Raw genomic sequence first — 25,957 nt, forward strand, 5'->3', positions numbered from 1 at the left:
GTATAGCATGAGAGGGATAAAAGGGTAAACACAGGATTTTTAAGACAGTGAAGCTATTATTTTTGATGCCAAAATAAAGAATAAATGACATTATGATTTTGGTAAAACTTACAGAGCTTTATAGCACATAGATAGAAACTTACTGCATTAAATTTGTTATAAAAACTAAGATTTCAGTGGATCCCTGGAAGAAATGAAGATTTGTGATAAGAGAATCTAAAATATTATAAAAGTGTGAAAAATCTCAATGAAGTAGGTTGAGTAAAAGGTGCTGAACTAAGTAACTCTGGAAATGAATGGAGAATGTTAGACTGAAGGCAAAAGGAATTGCATTTAAGTATTATAGTCTAAATGAGAAGGATGTTTCCCATGAGGAACTGGTAATTCTTTTACTATTATACATCTATATTGCAATTGAATAATTAAGGAAATTGATGATCTAAGGTAGGAGAGATATTTTCCACTTATAGAGTAGGAGTTTACATATAAACAAGTTGAGGAGGCTAGAATGATCCATGTGGTAATAAATAGAGTTGGACAATCAGTGTGAACTCAAGTTTAGCTTAATATAGGTACTGATGATTACATTGAGAAATATTTACAGATATGTATATATGCAAGAATTAATATGCAAGTATATATTCTGCTGCTCCATTAACTGAATAGACCTAAAAGAAATGACAAAACAACAGGCATACCTAGCACCCTGATTTAGATTTCTAATACCAAGAGGAGAATCAGTGTTCCTTGGAGAAATGACTGATTCTAGCATTCAGGCAATAAATAAACAAGATAAACCTGGATTATCCTGTAGTACCAGAAAGTGACCACGTTCTGAAAAGAAAACCACACACACAAATGCAATGATAAGGCCTCAGCAGCCAACTGAAAGAGATCTTGATAGACAATTGTAGAAGAATTTAAGGAAAAGAAAACAAAAAAACTTGTGCTGGATTATGACTCCATGTATGAAAGAAATAGACATGATTCCTTTCTGATTTAAAAGAAAATATTAAATGAATAGATAAAAAGGAGAGAAGATGCATCTTCCCTGCAGAAGCATTCTAACTTACATATATGTTCCTTATTAAAGGACAAGGGGGACTTGGGTAATCATTACCTTCCAAAGTGCAGATAAGGTTGTAAAAAATCTAGTCTTTTTTTTTAAGCTTGCTTTGTTTGTTTGTTTGTTTGTTTATTTATTTATTTATTTATTTATTTATTTATTTATTATTCCCCTCCTTGCTCATTCTCCACTCTCGGTGTCCATTCACTGTATATTCTTCTGTGTCTGGTTCTCTTCTCTTTAGGCAGCACCAGGAACTAATCCTAGGACCTTTCAGAGTGGGAGAGAGGTGCTCAATCTCTTGTGCCACCTCAGCTCCCTGGTCTGTTATGTCTCTTATTGTCTCTTCTCTATGTCTCTTTTTGTTGTATCATCTTGCTGTGCCAGATTTCCACTCAATCTAGCACTCCTCTGTGGGCCAGCACTATGCTCAGGCCCCCTCTCTGCTCAGGTCAGCTTGCCACATAGGCCAGCTAATCTTCATCAGGAAGCCCCAGGAATCAAAACCTAGACGTCCCATAAGGTAGATGAGAGCCCAATCACATGAGTGAGCCACATCTGCATCCTAAAATCTAGTCTAAATAAAACAGAAATCACGAGGAAAGTTTGAAAACTGAATGTGGATAAAAGAAAAAAATACATAAATGAAAATAAATAGAAAAAATATAAGGTAACATTTATATCAATTTTTAAATCTTACAATATATATCCAAAATCATTGTGGAGTCCTTAATGATAAAGTAAGAACTAGTGAAACTTTACGTACCAAACAATATAGCAACCATATACATAGGAAAAAACACTTAGAAATATCAGTAAAAGTTTAAAAGTAGAGATTTGATGATAGATTATTACATGGGTTTAAAATTGGGATACCTCCAATACAGCCAAGGATTCTATAGTGCAATTAGATACAATTAATCCAAGAGTGCTCTGGATAGTGTAATTCAAAGATTAGATTAGGGCTCAAAATGCTTATGAAGTGAATAAATAACTTTACACATTTCAAGTGGGAAAAATGTATCTAAATTAACGTAATATATTTTAATTATATTTTATTTAAAAATTTTTGAATATATGTATGAGTATATAAATTTTAAAATTACCTATATTTCTAAAATTTTGCATATTCAAGTTAAATTCATTATGTCTCTTTAATCTTATTTTTGGAAAATTTATGAATATATTATGTATATCACATTTAGATATGCACAGTATTTATATATGCTTTTCATTGAATCAATACTTTCTATTCCAAAAATGTAATTAATCAAATCCATTCTCTAGGAAATTGATTGAATTAAATAACATCCATGGAATGTACTGCTATTTGACTGTTTCAATAAGAAAATAAGTTGAATATATTTTGACTTAAAATGAAAGACTTAATATATATTTAGAAAAAGAAGAGAGTACATTAATATAAAACATGATTATAATGTGACACTATACATAAGAAACTACATACATCTGTAAAAATGTAAATGATGAATATACAAAATATAATCAAAATATTTTCCATAATATAAAGCACATCTTAATATAGGTTATATTATTTTTATATTATCTATACTTTTTAAGCAGTTTGATTAGACATTAAATGTTCATAACAATACATATTTCTTCTCAGATGACAAATTTAAAAGGACAAAAATAGCAACATTAAAAACTATAAGAATAACCTTCAATTTGGGTTATATTCAGTGATGTAAATAAAGGAAAAAGTTCCGTTGATAATGCAGACACAATAAAATTTTAAGGCAATTTATTCTAGATTTAAACTAATTTGTGTGTTTCCTCATGTTGACCATTTTTTTCACATTTCTCCTTTAATGTTCATCTTTTTTTCCACTTGGGGGAAATAACGCTTTCTTATATAAAAGTTCAAACCATGAATTGATTTGAAATTTAATTCCTGAGGTTCTCCCAAACACAGTCTTAATATTGGTAAGTCTTCATGATCTTCTCAATTCAGACATATTGTAGAAAAGGAGAGGAAGTGAAGAGAGTTACTGCTTTCCAAACTTACCTCTTCCACTCCCACTCAAAATTTTATTGTGACACAAAATATGAAGAGTTCAAAGATAGACAGTATGTTTAAGAAATATTGATGAGGGTATCTGTCACCTTCTTGAATCTACATGACAAAATTTAGAAAGACTCCATGCTTCATCTATCAAAATATCAATTTTAGGATAATCAAAGTTGTGACCAGTCATATCAGGTCATGCTTTCCATTTTAAAGGTAAAGGATAAACTGTTACTAAGAACCCCCAAGCACAGGTGTTTTTACAGAAGCTTATTTTTTTCCACATGAAATTTGGGTAGTAAATGGGTCAATAGATATTATGGCAGCTTTGTCATCAGCTCTCTACTTTAAGTTAATGGAAGCTTCTTCAATTTGTGTCATCTTCCTGCCAGAAGAATGGTGGAAAGTGTACCAGTAATAAGAAGTATGTTACTTTTAGTGGCATGGCTTGCAAATATTGCACATAAATTTCCCACACTTCCCTTTTTAAATGGAAGCAATCATTTAGGCCTATCTAACTTCCAAGATGACTCAGAAATATAGCAGTTTTATCATTTGGCCAACTAAAATTTTATTGTTATATAAGTGAAAGTATTCTATTACATGAAAAGTAACCATTTTTGCTACATTTTCTTTCATTGCCTTCTTCCATTTTCAGGAAGGAGAAAGAGCTTTCAATATATCCCCACTCATTTGTTTGTCTGTTTTTTTTTTTGTTTGTTCTTTATTTTGCATGATTTCAAGGATATAAAGGTAAAGTATTTTTACTGATATCAAAATGAAGATATACTGTGAGTTAAAAGAAAAAGAGCATGGGCTTATCTACTTCCTGAATACTCACTCAAATGCAAAGGGTACATATTTTTCATTAACTCAAAGGTTATTGGGTAGAACAGAAACATTCATTTTGAACTTCGACATGTCTCCTACATGCTTTTATTTCTTAAGTGTTTCTCTGATTATTTATGCATCCCTATCAAGTATTTATTCAATTTGTATTACTTTTTTCAAGATTGTATTGTCAATTCTACTATAAATAATGGAATTAGGAATTAGTCATTATTAAAATGCATACAGTAAGCCTTAGACTTCCTAGTGGCCCATTAGCTTCTTTTTTTGTTATTAATTTCTGTTCAAATATATCTTATCTAGCAATATATAAGTAATATTCCTCGATGAATATGCATTATTATTGAAAAGAAAGTTTTATTTATCTTACCAAGAAACTCATTTCTGATAAATGTTTACTTTCTATACTTAATAAACATTTATAATATATAGAGAGAATATATAGTTCTGATGAATATTATATACACACTACAGTGATAATGGAATTCAGAATTATTTTTAAACTAGGACAATATGGGCGAATGACCCGACCCGCGGATCAGTCGAACCAAGCCCTGAGGGAGGGAGCGGGAATGAAAGGGACAAGAGACACAAAGAATGGAGACAAGACAGGATTCTGATCAAGTCTCGTTTATTGAGGGTCAATCATGGGTATTTATAGCCAGGAATGAATGAGGTTTCGCGCCACAGATCTGATTGGTCCACGTCACGAAGTCTTTTTGTGGACGTTTCAAAACAACCGTCTGCATATGCGCAAGGCGGGAAAGTCCCCACCATCTGGGTAGGTCTGCTGCTTTACGATAAGGACAGTGTAAGGGTGGGGAAATAGAAACTTAACTGAGTTAGGCGCTATTTCACAAGATGGCTGCGACTGATACTGGCGCCAAAAGCGGCCTCCCACAGGCAAAAGAAATATTTTCAGTTCAATTACTATAGTAATATCCTTAAGGTTTTTTTATGAAGAGAAGTATAAGGTGAATAATAAAACACTCCAAAGCATAAAAACATATTCCATCACATTAATTTTCTAAAATAATGAAAATTCAAATAAGGGAATGAGAACAATTCCCAATGTAATAAAAAATTGTTTTGTATATATTTAAAATAGTTGGCATTAATCACTGCTTAAGTGATTCTGGAGTCCTCTCTCACATAGCATGGTCAAAAATGGCTGCTTCCTTTTACTGTGTCTGCCTATGTCTTTCTCTCTCTGACTCCATTTTTATCAGACCCAGCTAAAAGGCAGAGACTCAGCCTCACTCACTCCTCACTGACATAGCTCAATCAAAATCCCTAGCATGATCTTATCAAGTAATCTAATTAAATGGTGCTCAATAAAATTTAATGCAATCCAAGAGTATTACATACACAGGAATAGATTAAATATGTTTTTATCTTTTTCTTTCTGGGATTCACCAAATTCAAACTGTCACATTCTGCTCTCTGCATCCCCAAAATACACGTCTTCCCATATGCAAAATATATTCATTACACATAATATTCCAAAAACCTTAAATCATTTCAGTAGCAATTGTAAGTTTAAAATCACCTAAAAATTAGTTATAGGCATGCAGCTTGTCTTGGGGACAACATTCCCCTCTTGCTATAGACCTGTGAAACTTCTAAAACAAGTTATTTGCTTCCAATACACAAAGGAGAGACAGACATAGGATATACATTGTAATTACCATAAGGAGAATCTGGGAAGAAAACAGGCATTTTATGTCCCAAACAGTTCTGAAAACCTGCCGAGCATACTCCATTAGATTTCAAAGTCTGAGAGTCATCTCTAGAACTATGTCTACTCCTTGAGGCCTCAAGGAGTTACACCTTTTCCATAAGTTTGTCCAATAGCACACTTTTCAGTTCTTTCCTCCTCAAGCATCTGGGTGGAAACTGAGCTCGAGTCATCACCCATTAAGAATACTGGGGTGATGGACACACTTTTTCCAATCTCTGGGAGACAGTCTTAACACCCCTTGTTCTGTGAGGTAGCAGCAACATTCTCCCTAAACTCTAGCAGTCAGACCACACCCCCTCAGAACAGTGGCATGGTGACCTCACTCTCCCTAATCTATTGAGATTAGGCCCAATCCTCTCAGAGCAATGGTGTAGCCTTAAATCTTCCCAACCACCAGGGAATTCTCTCCACCTTCTCTGTGGCCTAGGGTGGCCAAACTTTTCCTGAACAAAGTGCTGAAAGATCCACCCTCTTCAAATGCTAGGATAAACTCACTCTTTCTGCACACATAGTTGGGTTTTCTCTCTTGGCCAAGGGGATATCTTACTATCAGACTTCAGTTTCCATGGTTTTCCTCTTGAAGCTATTTACTTCAATCTCTCTCCTTCCTGTCCCTTGTATTCCAGGCTGACAGTGGTCTGATTCATACAGATCTCACAAAAAGCTTGTTGGTTTAGTATGCAGGAAACTGGGGTCCAGGCCATGAGAGAATAAGAATTTCCATAAGTCCTTCCTGAATAAGTGTATTTCCAATTCTGACTTAAAAGTTCCAAACTTAGTTAAGTCCTTACATGGAACACTATATCTGAGATATTCTTTTCCATCATCTTGGAGTTTTCCAAATCATCAGTCTCTGCTTGATTTGTGTCCAACAGTTTAATTCATATCTTATCTCTTTCCTCTCACGTTTTTCTATTAGCTTCAAGAAGAAGCTTTGGAAATCTCCTCAGCTAAACATCCAAGCTCATCATGTGGAAATTCTGCCCTCTAGCTAACATCAGGAGTCAATTTTGCTAAGTTCTTTGTAACTTTAAAACAAGGATCACCTTTCTTTTTCCAAAAATAGTCCCATCATTTCCTTCTGAGGCCTTATTGGAAATTACTTTAGGGCATCTATTCCTATCAACAAATTCTTTAGAGCAATTGAACCCTTTTATATCAAGCATCTCACAATTCTTCCCCAAAATACTTCCTATCCTTTATCAGCTTTTTTGATAAATACAGCAGCACAACCCCAGTCTCTTGGTACCAATTTCTGTTTCAGTTTTAACACAATCAAAGAGCTTCACACCCACAGGAATAGACTAATTTAGAACCATAATATTTCTCTTTTTGTGATTCACCAAGTTTAAACTGCCACACTTAACACTCCGTTTGAAGTATACCACTTTGCTCACTACAATTCTCGAGGAGAATATTACTTCCTGATTATGGGACTCTGACTAAATATGGGCTTAAATTGGGCATTATCTGATCTGCTAAATCATAAAACACAACGTACACAATAACACTCCATTGTAAAATAGATATGAAGCCAAGATATGAGGCCAAGAACATCCATTAGGCATAAATTAACTGTGTACAAAGATGACTCAGACATTATTATTCTAGCAATAAAAGAAATTATATCATTGATATAAAGGCAGTGACTATCAGAGGCTCTGAGGGGAAGGAGAGGGAAGAATAGGTGTAAGATGAAGGCATTTTCAGGACATTCAATCCAGAATTTGTCTCCTTTAGTTGCACCAATTCTCCTATGCTTAATATTTGTGAACTTTTGAAATATCTTTCCATCTCCACTGTATATCAAATAAAGTTAACTATTTTTCTTATGGCCTGAAAATCACTGCTTTTGAACACATTCCTCATCACCTAAAAGCAAAATACTTAATAGAATAATTAATGATTTGTCAAAGGTTCAACTGTAGAAACAGCCAAAATAAAATACTCTTTTGGTTTAGAATGCAATTCTACAAGGTAGAAAATATATTTTAACTTAGAAGTTCTTAAAAAGTTTACATGGTGCCATATCCTTCATTCCTAAAATGAGCAAGACATGAAACCAAAACTAGGAATGTGAGTGTCCATCTCACTGTTAAGGGATCCATTGGAATAATTTTATTCTCTGTACTCACTGGACTTGGCTTGATGAATTTAAAGACCACAGTGCCCAATGCAGAAATAATTCTACCAGATAATATAGTGCTTTTTCAATAACCAGAAAACTGAGATGGCTCCTTGGATATCTTGGGTTACTCATCACATTGAAACATCAATTTTAAAAAGTATTTTAAAAAGTATTTTAAAAACATCAATTTTAAAAAGCCTAGAGTGATTGATCCAAATTACAGCAGAGTGTGGGGATGCTATTCATTAACATCTTGGGTACCACATATTGTGGTTTTCTTTGGTAAATAATTTAATGATAGAATGCCCAAATTCCTTTAAACCCAATATTTCAAGCAACCATATTTTTGTCTGAAGTACAGATCTGTAATGGTACAAATTGTACCCCAATATTAAACATTAATTTAATAAATTGAATTTTAAAAATTGTCCTTACTTAACTCCCTTCCACTCATTCACTTCTACACATTTGCCTGAAATTATTTCTATTTAGGATAGCTAGTTACATCTTTAATGGACAAATGGGAGGAAAAAGTATGCAGAAAACCTGCCATCACTGTCCATGGGCCTGGGTGGGTCATTGTGCTCTTGGAGTTACCCACTCTCTGCTGGGAGCCAGTCTATTTTTTATTCTATTTTAGTCCATATAGCTTGAATGAAGCAGCACTCAGTAACAACTGACTGAATATGGAGAGCAAAGTAAAGTAGAAAACTGTTTTCTTTTAGAGAAAAAGCAAATAGAAGGCCAGACTACAGCTCTGGAACATTTCAAACACCAGACTGAGCAGACCCTCCTTGATGTCCATGTGGCATATCCACTTGTCCACAGCAGCATGCCTCCCTGAAACTCTTGCCTCTGTCAGTATTGGTGTAGCCACCAAGGAGACTTCATGGAGAGCAAGAAATTTAGAGAAACTGGGAGTCTGAGACAAGAAGAGTGAGACCACATGTGGCATGGCCGTTCTTGACATCACTAGCCTGCTTGCTTTCAGCACTAGCAGCTGTTAAGTACACTTCTTATTCATCCTGCTTTTTTTAGAGCAGCATGGAACGAAGATTATTTAAGTGGTGACAAGAAAAAACTTCTTAATATCATATGGCCAAAGAACAAGCTGCTCATCGCCAAGTCTGTGAAGACCAGGTGAACTGTGGGTTTTTTTGTGTCAGTGCAAATATACATAATAAGAGAAAGCTTAATAAAATTGCTTTCATTACTTTATAAAGCCACACCCTATATATAATAACCATTAAAACTCACTGGCTTCCAGGACCCAATTTTAGAAGTTTCCAGCATTTTTAAAGAAGCAAGGAGTTACAGACCTCAGGGTAAATTTCAGGATGGATTAACCCTGACATTACTCACTGCCTAGCACAAGCACTAAGTTCTATTTCGTCCTGTCTGAGAGGAGAGGACTTCAGCTATGAGTACTGTCACTCAATATCTAAATGGGGAACAAAGACTTCTCTTGAAGGTTTTGATACTCTCTCTTCCCAAGGTGTTGCTGATTGGTAGAGGAAGAAGATGATGGGTGATCCAAGGTGGATTGACAGTTCCTAGATGTGCCAACAGGAATCAGGCAAGGACCCAGAAACCAGAAGCTAGGAGCTGCTGTCATTCACTGTGTCTCCATTAGAGCATGGCAACAGAGCTCTATGCCCTTTGCTCTTTCTTCAATCTAAAGGCCAGCAAAGTAGAAGTTATTTTGAAGAGGAAAGAGGGGAAGTTGACATAGGTGAAGGCCATGCTGCTTCCCAAATGCCCTATGCCCTAGGCCACACCTAACAATATAGTCAGAGTGAGGAATATGATCCTACTTGGGACTTGAATCAGCACTATTTGAGGTAAGAGTAGAGCATTTTGGGAAAATCCAGAGTGCCTACTCTGAAACTTTAACTCAAGAATATGGAAACCACAACAGAATGCAGGTATATTCTGCTCTTAAAAAATTAAATAGTTGCCATGTCAGTTAGCCCTACTTTGGAGTTTGTGTTCCTGAGTGGGATGGAGTTGGGCTTACATGTGATCTTTGTTCACAAGCCCCTCCTGTCACTTTTACCAGATCTGTGGTTGGTGTTGGGGTTTAGTGTATACCCAGGGGACCTGAATCTCTGGACTGTCCATGTGATAACCAGGCCCTGAGCCTCAAAAGACTTGCAACTCCTACCCTCTGGTTTATTGGACTTACCCCAGCCAGCTAACAGGGAGGTGAAGAAGGTCAACCACCACACCAGGGAGCCAAGAGTGCCTACAACTGTGAACAGGAGAACTGCATCCATCATCCAAATGGAATCTAAGCACCCTCTTGATACCGAGGTGGAGTGGACATTGCCATTACAGGGTCCACAGAATGGAAGAGTGGAGTGTGGATTGGAGTGGACTTGCTGATGTTCTATTCTGGAATTGTTGTGATTAGTGCTGGAAGTAAATGTGGCATTGAGGTGGAGAAAGTGTCCATGATGGCTGTTGGGGGTGGGGAATGGGAAGAAGAGATGTGATGTGAGGGCATTTTCAGGACTTGGAGTTGTCCTGGGTGGTACTGCGGGGACAGTTACTGGACATTTTGTGTACTCCCATGGCCCACTGGGTGTCCTGGGGGAGAGTGTAAACTTAAATGTTGGCCAATGACCATGTGATGCAGCAAGTGCTCAGAGATGTGTTCACCGAGTGCAGTGAGTGTCCCATGATGTTGGAGGAAGTTGTTGTGGGAGGAGTGGAGTGAGGGGTTGGAGGGTATATGGGGACCTCATATTTTTTAAATGTAACATTAAAAAATAAATAAATAATGACAAAAATATATAACTAGAAAAAGACATAGAAAGCATTAGGGAGGATGTGAAGAGATAGGAACAATTATTCACTGTTGGTGGGAATGCAGAATGGTACAGTTACTATGGACATCTGTTTGGCTGTTCCTAAGGAAGTTGAATATAGACTTGACATGGGACCCAGCAATACCACTACTAGGTATGTAACCTGAAGAACTGAGAGCAGTGACATGAACAGACATCTGTACATAAGTTTTCATAGCGACATTATTCATGATTACCAAAACTTGCAAACAACCCACTGTCCATCAACTGATGAATGGATAAACAAACTGTGGTGTATTCACATGATGGGATATTATGTAGCTGTAAGAAGAAATGAAGTCGTAAAGTATATGACAACATGGGTGCATCTGGAGGACATTATGTTGCACAAAGCAAACCAAACACAAAAGGATAAATACTGTATGATAGTGTTACTATGATCCAAATATGTTGTGTAACATATGGTATGATTAAAAAAATTTATATGTATCCAATATATTTAACTGAGAAATGTAAAAAAAAAATTACATATTTTCTTTCTCAAACTCCACATAAAAACATTTTGAAAACTTTACCTGCTTAGCATAGTATATATATTAAGCAGACTTTTAAGACATTCTACATCTTTTTATTTTATTTTATTTTTTAATTATCTTTTTTGAAAGTTAATAGATCATCCAAAAGATTACATTAAAAAACATAAGAGTTCCCACATACCCTACTCCTCACCCCTCATCCTCATCATTTTTAATTGTATTTTTTGAAGATACATAGATCACAAAAAAGTTACATTAAGAAATATAAGAGGTTCCCATATATCCCCACCCCGCACCCCAATCATCACACAATGACAACCTCTTTCATCATTATGGCACATTCATTGCATTTGGTGAATACATTTTGGAGCACTGCTGCACCACATGGATAACAGTTTACATTGTAGTTCACACTCTGCCCTAGTACATTCAGTGGTTTATGGCAGGGTATATAATGAAAAGCATCTGTCCCTGAAATATCATTTAGGACAATTCCAAGTTCCAAAAATGCCCCACATCACCTCTCTTCTTCCCTCTCCCTGCCCTCAGCAACTACTGTGTCCACTTTCTCCACATCAATGCTACAGTATCTTCCATTACTTGTCACAATAGTTCTATAGTGGAATATCAGTAAGTCCACTCTAATCCATAATGTATTCCTCCATTCTGTGGACCCTGGGATGGTGATGACTCTGCATCTTAAATGGATTAAACAATCATTTGTAACCATCTTCACAGAATATGATCTGTATTGTTTATTTCTGTGTAATTTGAGGTTTAACATGGAAACAAACTGTGTGTTTCACTCAACAAATAAGCATTCAAATAGCATATAAATCTACAGGTTTATGCCCTGAAAGACCTTTTCAACTTTCAGAGAAGGTACTTTGGTTCACTGGATCATCCTGTATATTGCACCAAGGATGAAATCAACAACTTTTCTATTTCAGTAAAATTATGTACAGAATTTATATTATGTAAGAGGAGGTCTATATTCATCAGTCAAAGAGGTACAGATGCAAACTACCAAAAACCTGTTGGCTTTTATAAAGGGCATTTATTTGGAGTAAAAGTTTAAGGTCACAAGTCCATAGAGTAAGTTGGTTCTCTCACCAATATCTGTTACCACATGTTGGAAAAAGATAGCTGCTGGTCTCTGTGAGGCATCAGCCTTCCTCTTCCTCTTAAGGGTCCATGGTTCCAGCTTCCTCCAATCTTAGCTGTAGGCTCACATAAGTCTTGTTTTCTTTGTGAGTGTCTGCCCACCAAGGGAGTAGGGACTAAATGTCCTACTGGTGTGATTGAATCAAAGCCCTAATCTTAAAAGTGAAACCTCTGAGTTTAATATAATCAAAAGTTATCATGCCCAGAGGAACATGCCAGTTTACAGGTGTAATCAGTATTTTTTTTTTGGAATTCATCAATAATATTAAACTGCCACAGTGTCTTTCCATAAAGTTTAAAATTTAGAAGAAGGAAGAGAAAAACATAAAATTCCTATGAAGCCCAAATAATTCCACATTTTTCTTGAATTCTGTGAAACCCTGAGATGAACTGTAGTACCTAAACATTTCTACTTAGATCCTGGTTCACCAGGACATGTCTGCATGCTTTGAACTAGTTCATCATAAAATTTCTGCTGTATTCAGAGTACAAAAACCGTGCCTTATTGGTAGGGACTGCATGAATCACAGTAAACCTCAGTTCAGAATATAAGACTGACCTGAATTCTGGATTTGATACATTCCACAGGGTATACAGCCACCCACAGGCAAATTCCACCAATTCCACCACTTAACATCAAAGGGACAGGGCCTATCCCATCTTTTGATCTCCGCAATGCAAAAGTGATCAGCTTAATTCACAGTCCCTGAAGAATAAATAAACTGGTATTTCTCAAAGTAAAGTGCTGGAGAGACCCTGATAGAAGCCCAAACTTTCTATAGATGCTCTTCATGACAAACTGAATTGTATTATGGCTTTGGGCAATGTTTCCTGATGTCTGCATTTCCTATGTGGTCTGCAGGTGGCAGTTCATGAGGTCAATGGAACAGAGCACTAGTGCAGCAAAGGCAGAAGTGAAGGAGCTCATGGTGGCATTTTGTAGGTCATTCAGCTTTGCTTGCTTGTCCAATCCAACCACCTTACTCAATCTGTTTGCAGAAGCTGTTGCACACGAAGTGGACAGAGTTTTTGGCAATGGTGGCTATCAGTGCCAGTTTGGTCCCCTTATAGAAGCATCAGAAACTTACCTGTTAGTATGTCTTTAACTAGCAATCACAGAATCCCCTGTACAGGACAGGGGATGTCAGCATCTTCCCTTTCATCAGGTTGACTGGCTGTCTGGTCAGCATGCATGTCATGCCCCCTGTGGTCCTGTTGTGAGGTCAATGGCAGCTTAGAAAGCAGAATGGAACTTCATGTTTGCCCACTCATGTATTGATTTCCATGGAAAAGAACACTCTGGAGTTTTTGATGGGCACCTCATATCTGCCACATGGGTGTCTGCATCCTGCAGAGATCTGCCATCTCCTCTCATCTCTTACTTCCTGGCCATGGGGCTGCTTAGCCCACATGATTGCTGCAGGCTGCCCTCCATCATTACCTATGTTTTTAAAAAAATATATACTAACAGCTAGTCTAATTAATCCAAAATATAATTCATAATACAGGCTCTAAGTAGAGATGAGAATTTAAGTCCCTCCCTAAAAGGTGAGGAAGGTAGGGATTGAGAACATTATGTTCAGTTTGCCACATGGCCTAAAGTGAATCTCACTCTTCAGGCCACCTAGTAAAACAGAATATTCTGCTCAAATGAGTCAAGTTATGAACATAAAGATAATGACATAGAAGTGTTCATATAACTTGTGTCCCCTCTGGCAATGCATCTGATTCATGATTTTTGTAAAGTCAACAACATATTCTGAACTGGAAATTGCCGTATTGTTTTTACATGTAGTAAAGCAAATGTTTTGCCTAGAATTAGTATATTAATAAAACTTATGATTGTAAAAATAAGGCTTAATAAAACCCTCTTTGTTGCAACATTTAACAGAATTCTTTCAACTCTCATATTTTTGTCTACTGTGAAGATTTTATTGATATTCTTTGAGGTTACAACTCAATTTGAAGCAGTCTTAAGGAGAAAAATGAGTTATAAGTCCAAGCAAGGGGTTTGAGCTGATCTGTTCAATTTCTGTACTCTAGTTAATAAGCCTCATTTAGATTGTTAGGTCCTCTATTTGTAAGTACACAATTTGAAGAGACCAGAAGCTAAATTATCCCATTAGACACTCATCTGTAATCTCACTAATTTCAATGAAAGTTTCCACATAAATAGCTTGGGGTAGAAATAAGATCTGAAAAATAGGATCTGGGAAAATTCGGTAATGTTATATCTTTTCTAACTCATTACTTTGGTAATTAATTTCTAATGTTATTTTACTTCAACATGCTATTGCCTGATGCCAAATGATTATTACAAAATAGAGATAACCTTACATTTTGGTCTTTAATCATTATCAGATATTCAGAAACAACTTTATTCAAAGTGAATTGGAGAGCAAGAAAGACTGTGTTAAAAGTATTTAATAGTTTCACAATTTTGGTAATAAAGTCTTGTGATACACTGAAAACAATTTCATACACATTGAATCTGATTTAAGATATGACAAGCACTTTTCTATATAAAGTGTTTAGCCACATACAGGAGTTAAATTAACTTCTTTTAACCTTGTGTGCTACACTGACCTTAATGAAAACTAGAAATTGACTAGGTTTTAGTTGAAAACCATAGCTAACAATATAAAATCAGAAGACTGTTGCTGTATTTTGCATCAGTTATTTATGCAGTTGCTATTTTTCTCTACAGAATATTTTTTAAATTGGAATTATCACAAGTAACAGTTTACAAACATTCCGTTTGCCATATTTTTTATGCTGCTAAGTTTTATCTGATTTAAATACAGGGATATATGGCTAAAAACACACACAAAGATAAGTACATGTGGTTAATATCAACCTGATTTCTTGCATTTAATGTGCTATAATTTGAACAGAACTATATCAAAGGATTATTTATTATTATGTTTATATTAGGAAACATAAAATATTAGTTGTTGCTAATATTTTTCTTTAGAAAGAAAAATATTAAAGTACATGTACTTTAATTCAGTACTAAATTTGGAAATTAGTACTCTCCTCTTAAGTTATTTTTTAAGCCAAATTTCATTTGTGAGACTTGAACAGCCCTGAGGACATGCTTTTGCACTGCCTACCCATTTGTAGAGTTACTCTGAATGCATTCACCCCTAGCACCTGGATTCTGAGCTGAGAGGTCTGTTAAAACATGTTATCTACTGGGCATACCAGAAAAGAGCTTGAAAAAAAAATGAATAAAAAAATAAATAGCCAGGCAGGTGCTATTATTGCCACCCTTTTCAATGCCTGCACCCCATTAGCGGGTCCTCAGCCCTGGTTTGAGCAGTTATACAAGGGCATCTCTAAATATCTAGAACAAATTGAACTAAGAGTCAAAGAACAGTGATAGAACACACAGATAATTAACAGTAAATTCCTATGCAAGAAAGAAACTGAACATCAGAGTAAACACAATACCAGAATCAGATGTCTAGACATCCACAAAAAATTAAAAGCTATACAAACATAAAGAAAGATATGACTCAGGCAAAGGAAACAATATAAGATCCAGATGAGACACAGGACTTGAAACAACTAATTAGTGAAGTTCATACAATTCTAAATCAAATCATGGAGCAGAAGGACAACATGGATAAAGAAATAAAATATGTTAAGAGACACAGTATAAAGAAAGGAAAATTTGAAATCGTGGATACAAAATAACAGGGTTTATGGGAAGGAAGGACACAAGAAGGACACATGTTCTTCTCAAGTGCTCATGGATTTTTCTCCAGAATAGACCACATGTTGAGCAACAAAACAGTTCTCAATAAATTCAAGAAGATAGAAATTATACAATGCACCTTGTCTGACTGTAATGGAATGAAGCTGAAAATCAGTAATAGATGGGAGAGGGGAAATTTTGCAAATACATATGGCCTAAACAACATACTCCTAATCAGTGGTCAAAGAAGAAATTGCAAGAGAAATTAGTAGATACCTTAATATGAATGAAAATGAGAACACAACATATTAAACTTATGCAATATAATGAAGGGAGTACTGAGAGGCAAATTTAAATTTAAAAGGCAATATCAAAAAAGAAGAAAGAGCTAAAATCAAAGAACTTACTGAACCACTAGAGGAGCTAGAAAAAGAACAGCAAACCAATTCAAAAGCAAGCAGAAAGACAGAAATAACAAAGATAAGAGCAGAAATACATGAAGTTCAGAAAAAAAAATAGAGAAAATCAATAAAACCAAAAGCTGGTTCTTTGAGAAAATCAATGAAATTGACAAACACTTAGTAAAACTCACAAAAATAGAGAGAAGGTGAAAATAAATTTGGAAGGGGGACATTATAACTGCATAGAAATAAAAAGGATCATAAGAGAATATCATGAGAACCTCTATACCAATATATTAGACAACCTAGATGAAATGGACAAATTCCTAGAAATGCACAAACAACCTACATTGACTCTCCCAGAAATACAGGAATTTAACAAACCAATCACAAAAAAAAGAGATTGAATCAGTTATCAAAAATCTTCCAATAAAGAAAAGTCCAGGGCCAGATGGCTTTACAGGTGCAGTCTACTAAATATTTCAAGAATTAATAGCAATCTTGTTTAAACTTATCTAAAAAAGGGAAAAGAAAGGAAAATTATCCAACACATTTTATGATGCCAACATCCGCCTAATACCAAAGCCACATAAAGAGACTACAAGAAAAGAAAATTATAAACTAATCCCTCTAATGAACATAGATGCAAAAATTCTCAAGAAAATACTTGCAAATCAAGTCCAACAGTATATAGAAGCAATTATGTGTCTCATGATGATGGAGGAGGTTGTTGTTATGAGGGGAGGAGTGGGAGGGGTGTATATGGGGACCTCATATATTTTTAATGTAACGTTAAAAAATAAAGACAAAAAAAGAGAAACAATTATACGTCATATTCAAGGGGGTTTATTCCTGCTATGCAAGGATGGTTCAACATAAAAGAAATCAGTTAACTTAGTATACCACATTAACATGTAGAGGGGAAAAAAACAACACATGACCATCTAGGTCAATGCAGAAAATGCATTTGACAAAATCCAGCATTCTTTCTTGATAAAAATGCTTCAAGAGATAGGTATAGAAGGAAAGTTCCTCAACATAATAAAGGGAATGCATGATGATCCCAGAGCAAATAGCATACTCAGTGGGGAGAGGTTGACAGCTTTCCCTCTAAGATCAGGAACAAGGCTAAGATGCCCACTGTAACCACTGTTATTCAACATTGTACTAGAAGTTCAAGCTAGAGCAATTAGGCAAGAAAAAGAAATAAAAGGCATCCAAATCAGAAAAGAGGAGTTGAAACTCTCACTATTCACAGATGACATGATCCTATATTTATAAAATCCCAAAATATCTACCAAAAAACTAGTTGAGCTAATAAATGTGTTTAGCAATGGCAGAATACAAGATCAACATGCAAAAATCAATAGTGTTTCTATGCACTACTAATATACAAAATGAGGAGGATGTCAATTTAAAATTCCATTTACAATAACAACAGAAAGACACAAATATCTAGGAATTAGTTTAGCCAGGACTGTATTCAGAAAATTACAACACACTGCTAAAAGAAATCAAAGAAAACCTGAATAAATGGAAGGACAGTCAGAATTCATGGATTGGAAGACTAAACATTCTGAAGATGTTGAGACTACCTAAATTATTTATAGATTCAACACAATCCCAATCAATATACCAAGACCCTACATTAAAGAAATATAAAAGTCAATTACCAAAAGTATTTGGAAGGGAAAGGGGTCCCAAAAAGCCAAAAATAACCCTAATAATGAAGAGCAAAATGATTCATACTCCCTGAACTTGGAATGGTTTATAAAGCTACAGTGGTAATATCAGCATGGTATTTGTATAAAGATACTTACATTAATCAATATAATCAAATTGAGAGTCTATAAATAGACTCTCACCTTTATGGTCAACTGATTTTTGATAAGCCTACCAAGGTCAAATTTCAGGGAGAGAAAAATCTCTTCAACAAATGGTGCTAGAAGAGCTGGGTATCCATAACCAAAAGAATCAAAGAGGACCCCTATTTCACTCCCTTTACAAGAACCAACTCAAAATGAATCAAAGACCGAACATAAAAACCAAGACCATAAATATTTGAAATCACAACGGACAATAGTCTAATATCCACGATCTATAATGAGATCCTACAACTCAACAATAAAAAGACAAATGACCAGATTTAAAAATGGGCAAAAGTGCTTAACAGATATTTTTCTAAAGAAAAACTACAAATGGAAAAAAAAAAAAAAACAACCCATGAAAATATGTTCAGCATCACTGTCTATTAGGGAAATGCAAATCAAAGCTACTATGAGATATCATTTCATAACTACTAGAATGGCAACTATTAACAAAGAAAACTACAAATGTTGGAGAGGATGTGGAAAGAGGAATGTTTATTCACTGCTGGTGGGAGTGTAGAATGGTTCAGCCACTGTTGAAGTCTGTTCGTTGGTTGCTAAGGAAATAGGATATAGATCTATTATTCCACTTGTACTGACAATACCACTTTTAGGTATATACCCAGAAGAAATGAGAGGGTGATATGAATAGACATATGCAAACTGATGTTCATGGCAATATTATTCACAATTGCAAAAAGACGAACACAACCCAGGTGTCTATCAACTGAAGAATGGATAAGCAAACTAGGGTATGTACACAAGATGGAATATTATTCAGCTGTGAGAAGAAATGAAGTCAAGAAGCATATGACAATGTGGATGAACCTGGAGGTCATTATATTGAGTGAAGTAAGCCAGGCACAAAAGGAAAAAAATTGTATTACTTTGCTATTATTAACTGAATCTAATGATCAAACTAAAGGAATTAAGAGCTAGAATATAAGTTAACAGAGAAAAGAATGTGATTAAAAAATGGAAAGCTGAGGTTTAATATGTGCAGAATAGGTAAAAAATTGTTTGCAAATGTTTGGAAATGAATAGAAATGGTGAAAGCACATCATAAGACCTGTAATTAGTAGCACTAATGTATGTTTATGATAGTGGGTTTTATGGAGTAATTAAAATACTCTAATATTGATTGAATTGATGAATGCATAACTTGATCATACAAAATGCCATTGACTGTGCATTTTAGATGAATTGTATGGTTTATGAACATAAAAATAATAGGATGTTTTGGGGGAAAATACATTAAATGTAAGAATCAGACTATAGTTGGTAGCAATACTTTGGCAATACTCTGTAATTTGTTAAAAATGTTTCACAACAAAGCAAAGTGTTGGTGGTGAGTTGATGTATGAGAGCCTTGTATGATGTTAAGCATGTTTGTTTCATAAGTTCACAACTTTTACCATTCACTTACTGTTTATGCATGTTCATGTAGAATGATAAACTTCAATAAATTATTTTTAAAGTGAAAGGAATTTCATATGAAGAGAACTACATGAGGTAAATATCAATATGATTGCTAGCATTTAATGTGCTACAATTTGAACAGAATTAATTTTGTTCATCCATTATTATACTTATATTAGGGACAATAATAAAATATTAGCTGCTATTATTTTGCTTTAGAAAGAGAAATTTTTAAGTTTATATACTTAATTCAGTACCAATTTGCTAGTTGGTATTCTCCTCTTATGTTATATTTTAAGTCAAATTTTCCTTATGGTTTTTATTTAATTTTTATTCTTTTTCTTCTACTTTAACTTCTTTTAAATGTTACATTAAAAAAAAAAAACACCATGAGATCCCCATATTACTCCCAACCCCCTCATCCTACTCCTCTTACATCAACAACCTCTTCCATCATTGTGGCACATACACTGCACCTGGTGAATACATTTTGTAGCACTGCTGCTCCATGTTGACAGCAGTCTACATTGTAGTCTGCACTCTCCCCCAGTCCACCCAGTGGGCCATGGTAGGACATACAATGTCTAGTAACTGTCCCCGCAGTACCACCCAGGACAACTCCAAGTCCTGAAAATGCCCTCATATCAAATCTCTTCTTCCCACTCCCCACCACCAGCAGCCATCATGGACACTTTCTCCACCTCAAAAACACATTGACTTCCAGCACTAATCACAACAATTCCAGAATAGAGCATCAGCAAGTCCACTCCAATCCATACTCCACTCCTCCATTCTGTGGACCCTGGGATGGCTATGTCCAGTCCCCCTTTACATCAAGAGGGGGCTTAGCTTCCACATAGATGATGGATGCAATTCTCCAGCTTGCAGTTGTAGGCACTCTTGGCTCCCTGGTGTGGTGGTTTACCTCCTTCACTTCCCTGTTAGCTGGCCAGGGTAAGTCCAATAAACAGAGGGTAGGAGTTGCAAGACTGCTGAGGTTCAGGGCCTGGCTGTTACATGGACAGTCCAGAGATTCAGGTCTCTGAATGTACACCAACCCCAACACCAACCACAGGTCTGGTAAAAGTAACAGAAGAGGCATGTGGAGAAAGGTCATATCTGAGTCCAACTCCATCACACTCAGGAACACAAACTCCAAAGTAGGGCCAACTGACATGTGAACTCCAGAGCCATCTGCCATGACCATAGAACTCTGTAGCCCTCAGGACAACCAGTACCTGGGTTTCTATCTACTTTGGCTGCCTCTGATACCCTGCTGAGATGTGTGTAAGCATTACCCCTCTGATAACCTCCCAAATCTTTTTTGGAGACTCATAGACATATAAACTCATTTGTCCTTTCCATTTCCCCTTATTATCCAAAGTCAAAAAGCAGTTTTTTAACACCTGATATTACATATAGGCTGAGATATTCTGCTGGTCTGAGTTGACCTTTTTATTCAAGGTCTTTTTCTAGTTACATCATCAGCTTGTGCTTGGTAGTAATCCCTCAGCACCAGGGAGGTTCATCCCTGTGTGTCATGTCCCATGTTGGGGGGGGAGGTAATGCATTTACATGCTGAGTTTGGCTTAGAGAGTGGCCACATTTGAGCAACTTGGAGGCTCTCAGGAGGTAATTCTTAGGCACCCTGCAGCTCTATGCATAGTTTATATTTCAGACACACAGGATCATAATCGTAGCCATCAGAATCAAGGGCTCATTGTTGAACCATCCATCTTTATTGGTCTTTGCCATTGCATTTTGAGGATTGTTGCTGTTCCATTGGGGAATGTGATAGAACTCCCCTTTCTAGGAACTCAGCAGTTCCTCAGATGCTATTTTTAACTGAAACCACTATGAAAAAATATCCAAACATTTTTATGTACCCTGTATACATGCCCTGGAGTACTCCCTCCCAACCATGTGAACCCAATCAAAAACACCCCACACCAGTGTTCCCCCCCTTCCATAGTTGAAACTCTCTGTAATCTGAAACTTTAAAAATAAAGCCTAATACATTGCCAGGTTCCATTAATAGTAAAATGGAATATAGTGATGGGTTTAAAGGTTAGCTATATAATACATACTAATTTAGAAAAATTAAATAAAGTAAATATAAATTGGGATATCAAAGATGAAAAACTGGAAAAGCTTTGTTTTTGATGCTTTTGCCTTTCATCACTGCTATAGGTGTTGCCCTGTATATACAGGGGCAAGGTAATTTTTTCATTTCTTCCTCAATGTCTACATCCTTTTTTCTCCCTAATTATTATTCACATAAGTTTTACATCCCAGTAATTCACATATACAATATACGGTACTCCCACATATCCAACATCAAACCCTTTGTCCCTATCCAAACAATGATCTTTTTACATGTTCATATTATATTTGCTGCAGCTGATTTACAGATATTGAAACAATAGTTTTCAAACATGGGTCCATTTGGGTTTACATTATGGTTTATATTTTAGACTATACATTTTTTATAAAATTTTAGTTAACATATGTTTTACATTGTGGTTTACATATTAGCTTATAGACTTTTACACATTTTTGGTGAAATTTAACATGTCCTATATCCATCATTGCATGATCTTGTGGAACACTTCCATTGCCCCACAGTTACACTGATTTCATCTATTAAATATCTCTTCATTACTTGAAGGGCCATATTCAGAGATACTTGCAACAAGGCTGACGGCTTGACATACTTGACTGCCTTAACCCATTGGGAGCCACCAATTCTCTCGAGAGATACAATTCCCTCTATTTGAGAACATCGGTCCTCCCCAGGATGTGGGTCTACCTTCAATCTCATTGTATGGCTCTCTATCCAATGATATAACCCACTATGACAAAACGAGCACTCACACCCTCCCTAGAAGCTTGCCCTGTGTCAGATGCCCCTCCCTTAAACATCTTAAATAGGTAATATTTCATATAATATTTTCTAAAAAGTTTTTTCTACATTATAATTTCAACCACATACCTGACAATCTCCTATGTTCAAATGTTCCCCCCAACCTCACACCAATTTCTTGAGCCATCTGACCCTTCCTCCCATCTCTAGCCCCCCTCAAGCCCTCAAAACCCCACCAAAGTTATCCCTATGCCCCCATTTTATCCCTTCCCTGTACAAATACTTACCTCAGCTTATCATAGATTTCACACATAGATGTCAGCTTGCAACCTTCATCTACCTCCCAACTTCCTTTAAGCCTATCATCCAGTCTCTAGCCCTCTGAGGCAGCTTGGTTTACTTATTTCATATCAGAGAGGTCATGTAATATTTGTCCTTCAATACAGGGGTTGCTTCACTCAACATAATGTTCTCAAGATTTATGTGGTATATTACATTGATTGATTTTCTTATGTTGAAACATTCTTGCCTGCCAGGAATGAATCCCACTTGGTCATGGTGTATAAATCATTTAATGTGTTGTTGAAAATGATTAATAATATTTTGGTGAGGATTTTCATGTCTAGGTTCATTAGAGGGATTGATCTATAACTTTTCTTTCTTGTAGTGTCTTTATTTGGCTTTGGCACTAGAGTAATGTTGGTATCACGGAATGAATTAGGCAATGTTCCTTTGGTTTCAATTTTTTGAAAGAGTTTAAGCAAGATTGGTGTTAGTTCTTTCTGGAATGTTTGGTAGAATTCACTTGTGAAGCCATCTGGCCCAGGGCTCTTCTTATTTGGGAGGTTTTTAATAATTGATTCTATCTCTTTACTAATGATTGGTTTGTTGAGATTGTCAATCTCTTCTTTTGTCAATGTAGGCTGTTTATGTGTTTCTAGGAATTTGTGCATTTCCTCTAAATTGTCCTTCTTTTTGGAATATAGTTTTTCAAAGTATCCTCTTATGATAGTCTTTGTTTCTGTGGGATCAGTGGTGATATCTGCTTTCTCATTTCTTATTTTATGAATTTGCATCTTCTCTCTTTTTTTCTTTGTTAGTCTAGCTAACTATTTGTCAATTTTATTGATCTTCTCAACAAACCAGCTTTTGGTTTTGTTTATTTTTTTCAACTGTTTTCTTATTTTCTATTTCATTTAGTTCTGCTCTGATCTTTGTAATTTCTTTCCTTCTTCTTCCTTTGGGTTCAGTTTTTTGTTTTTGTTTTTGTTTTCACTAATTCCCCCAACTATGCAGTTAGTTCTTTAATTTTAGCTCTTTCTCCTTTCTGGATGTATAAATTTATGGCTAAAAATTTCCCCCTCTGTACTGCTTTTGCTGAATCCCATAAGTTTGGATATGTTGTCTTATCATTTTCACTAGTTTCAAGGTAGCTATTAATTTCTTTTGAGATTCTTCCCTGACCCACTGTTTTTTAAGAGTGTGTTGTTTAACTTCCAAATCTGTGTGCCAATTCTGGGTCTCTGGCCCTTGCAGATTTCCAGCGTCATTCCAATGTGGTGAGATAAATTATTTAGTAGGATTTCAATCTTTCTGAATTCATTGAGACTTTTTCTGTGGACTAGCATGTGGTTTATCTTGGAGAATGATGCATGTTCACTTGAGAAGAATGTATATCCTGCTGTATTTGGGTGTAATAATCTGTATATGTCTATTAGGTCCAGCTCCTCTAATATATTGTTCAAAGACTTTCATTCTTTACTTTTCATTTTCTTTTGAGATGTACTGTATCAAAGTTGAGATGTATCAAAGTTGATAGTGGTGTATTAAAGTCCCCCACTATAATTTAGAGGCATCTATTCCTTCACTTAGTTTTTCCAGTGTTTGCCTCACATATTTGGAGGCATCCTTGTTAGGAGCATAAATGTTTATTATTGTTCTTCCTTCTTGAAAGATTATTCATTTCGCTAATGAGTAGTGTCCATCTTTGTCTCTCACAATTGCTTTGCATTTAAAGTCTGTTTTGTCTGATATTAATATAGCTACTCCCGCCCTTTTTTAGTTATTGTTTGAATGTAAGATTGTTTTCCAACCACTCACTTTCAACCTCCTTATATCCCTGGGTCTAAGATGTGTTTCTTGTAGACAGCATATAGATGGGTCCTATTTTCTTATGCAATTAATCATACAGTCTGAGTCTCTTGACAGGTGAGTGTAATCTGTTGACATTCAGTGTTATTACTTTCAAGAAATTACTTATATTAGCCATATTTTCTTTGGATTTGTGTTTGTCATATTTTGTTTGATTTTTTTTTCTGTTTTTGTCTTTTTAATTGCACTTACACTGTCCTCCAACTCTGCCTCTCCTGTTTTTTTCTTTCTTCCTGCAGAACTCCCTTTAGTATTTCTCAAAGGGCAGGATTCTTGTTGGCATACTCTCTTAATTTCTGTTTATCTGTGAATATTTTTGAACTCTTCATCATTTTTGAATGCTACTTTTCTGGATAGAGTATTCTTGGTTGGAAATTTTTTTCTGTTAGTACCTTGACTATGCATACCACTGTCTTCTTGCTCCATGGTTTCAGATGAGAAATCAGCACTTAATCTTACGGAGCCTCCTTTGTAGGTGATGGTTCTCTTTTCTCTTGCTGCTTGTAGCATTTTCTCTTTGTCTTGAGCATTGAATAATTTGACAAGTATATGTTTTGGGGTAAGCCTGTTGGCATTTACACTGTTTGGTGTGCGTTTTGCTTCCTTGACATGTACATCCATCTCCCTCAATAGGTTTGGGAAGTTTTCAACCATTATTTCCTCCAACACCCCATGTGTCCCCTTTCCCTTCTCTTCTCCTTCTGGGATGCCTATAATGCATATGTTTGTTCATTTTACATTGTCATTCAGGTCCCTAAGTCCCTGCTGGATTTTTTCTGTCTTTTTATCGATCAGTTCTACTACTTGTTTGATTTCAGATGTACTGTGTCCACATCACTAATTCTTTCCTCTGCCTCTTCGAATCTGATGCTATTTGCTGAAAGTGTAGTTTTGAGTTATTGAATTCTGCTTTTCATCACCATCATATCCATTATCTTTTTGCATATGCTTGCAATTTCTTCTGTATTCTCTCTAAGTGTTTTCTTCATATTCTTAATCTCTTCCTTCACTTCAACAAATTGGTCCCTAATATATGTTTTGAGAGGTTTAATTACTTGTTTAATGTTCTGCTCCTCTTCCTGGGTTTTAGTTTGTTCATTGGATTGGGGCATGTTTTCCTAATTATTGGTTTGGTTTGTAGTTTTTTGTTGCTGTTTGGTTATGATTTTATCTTGATGGGTTTAATCAGTTGCTGAGCTTCTTTGCCTAGTTTGGGGTTTAATTAGTTGTTT

At 35.7% G+C, this 25,957-nt stretch overlaps 1 pseudogene; it reads right to left on the reverse strand.

The window, feature by feature from the left end:
• Positions 1-12,776: 12,776 nt before the first annotated feature.
• Positions 12,777-25,346, reverse strand: LOC101444295 (mitochondrial ornithine transporter 1 pseudogene; annotated as a pseudogene).
• Between the last annotated feature and the right edge of the window lie 611 nt (positions 25,347-25,957).

Source organism: Dasypus novemcinctus, chromosome 1, assembly GCF_030445035.2.
Source record: "Dasypus novemcinctus isolate mDasNov1 chromosome 1, mDasNov1.1.hap2, whole genome shotgun sequence".
Taxonomy (NCBI): domain Eukaryota; kingdom Metazoa; phylum Chordata; class Mammalia; order Cingulata; family Dasypodidae; genus Dasypus; species Dasypus novemcinctus.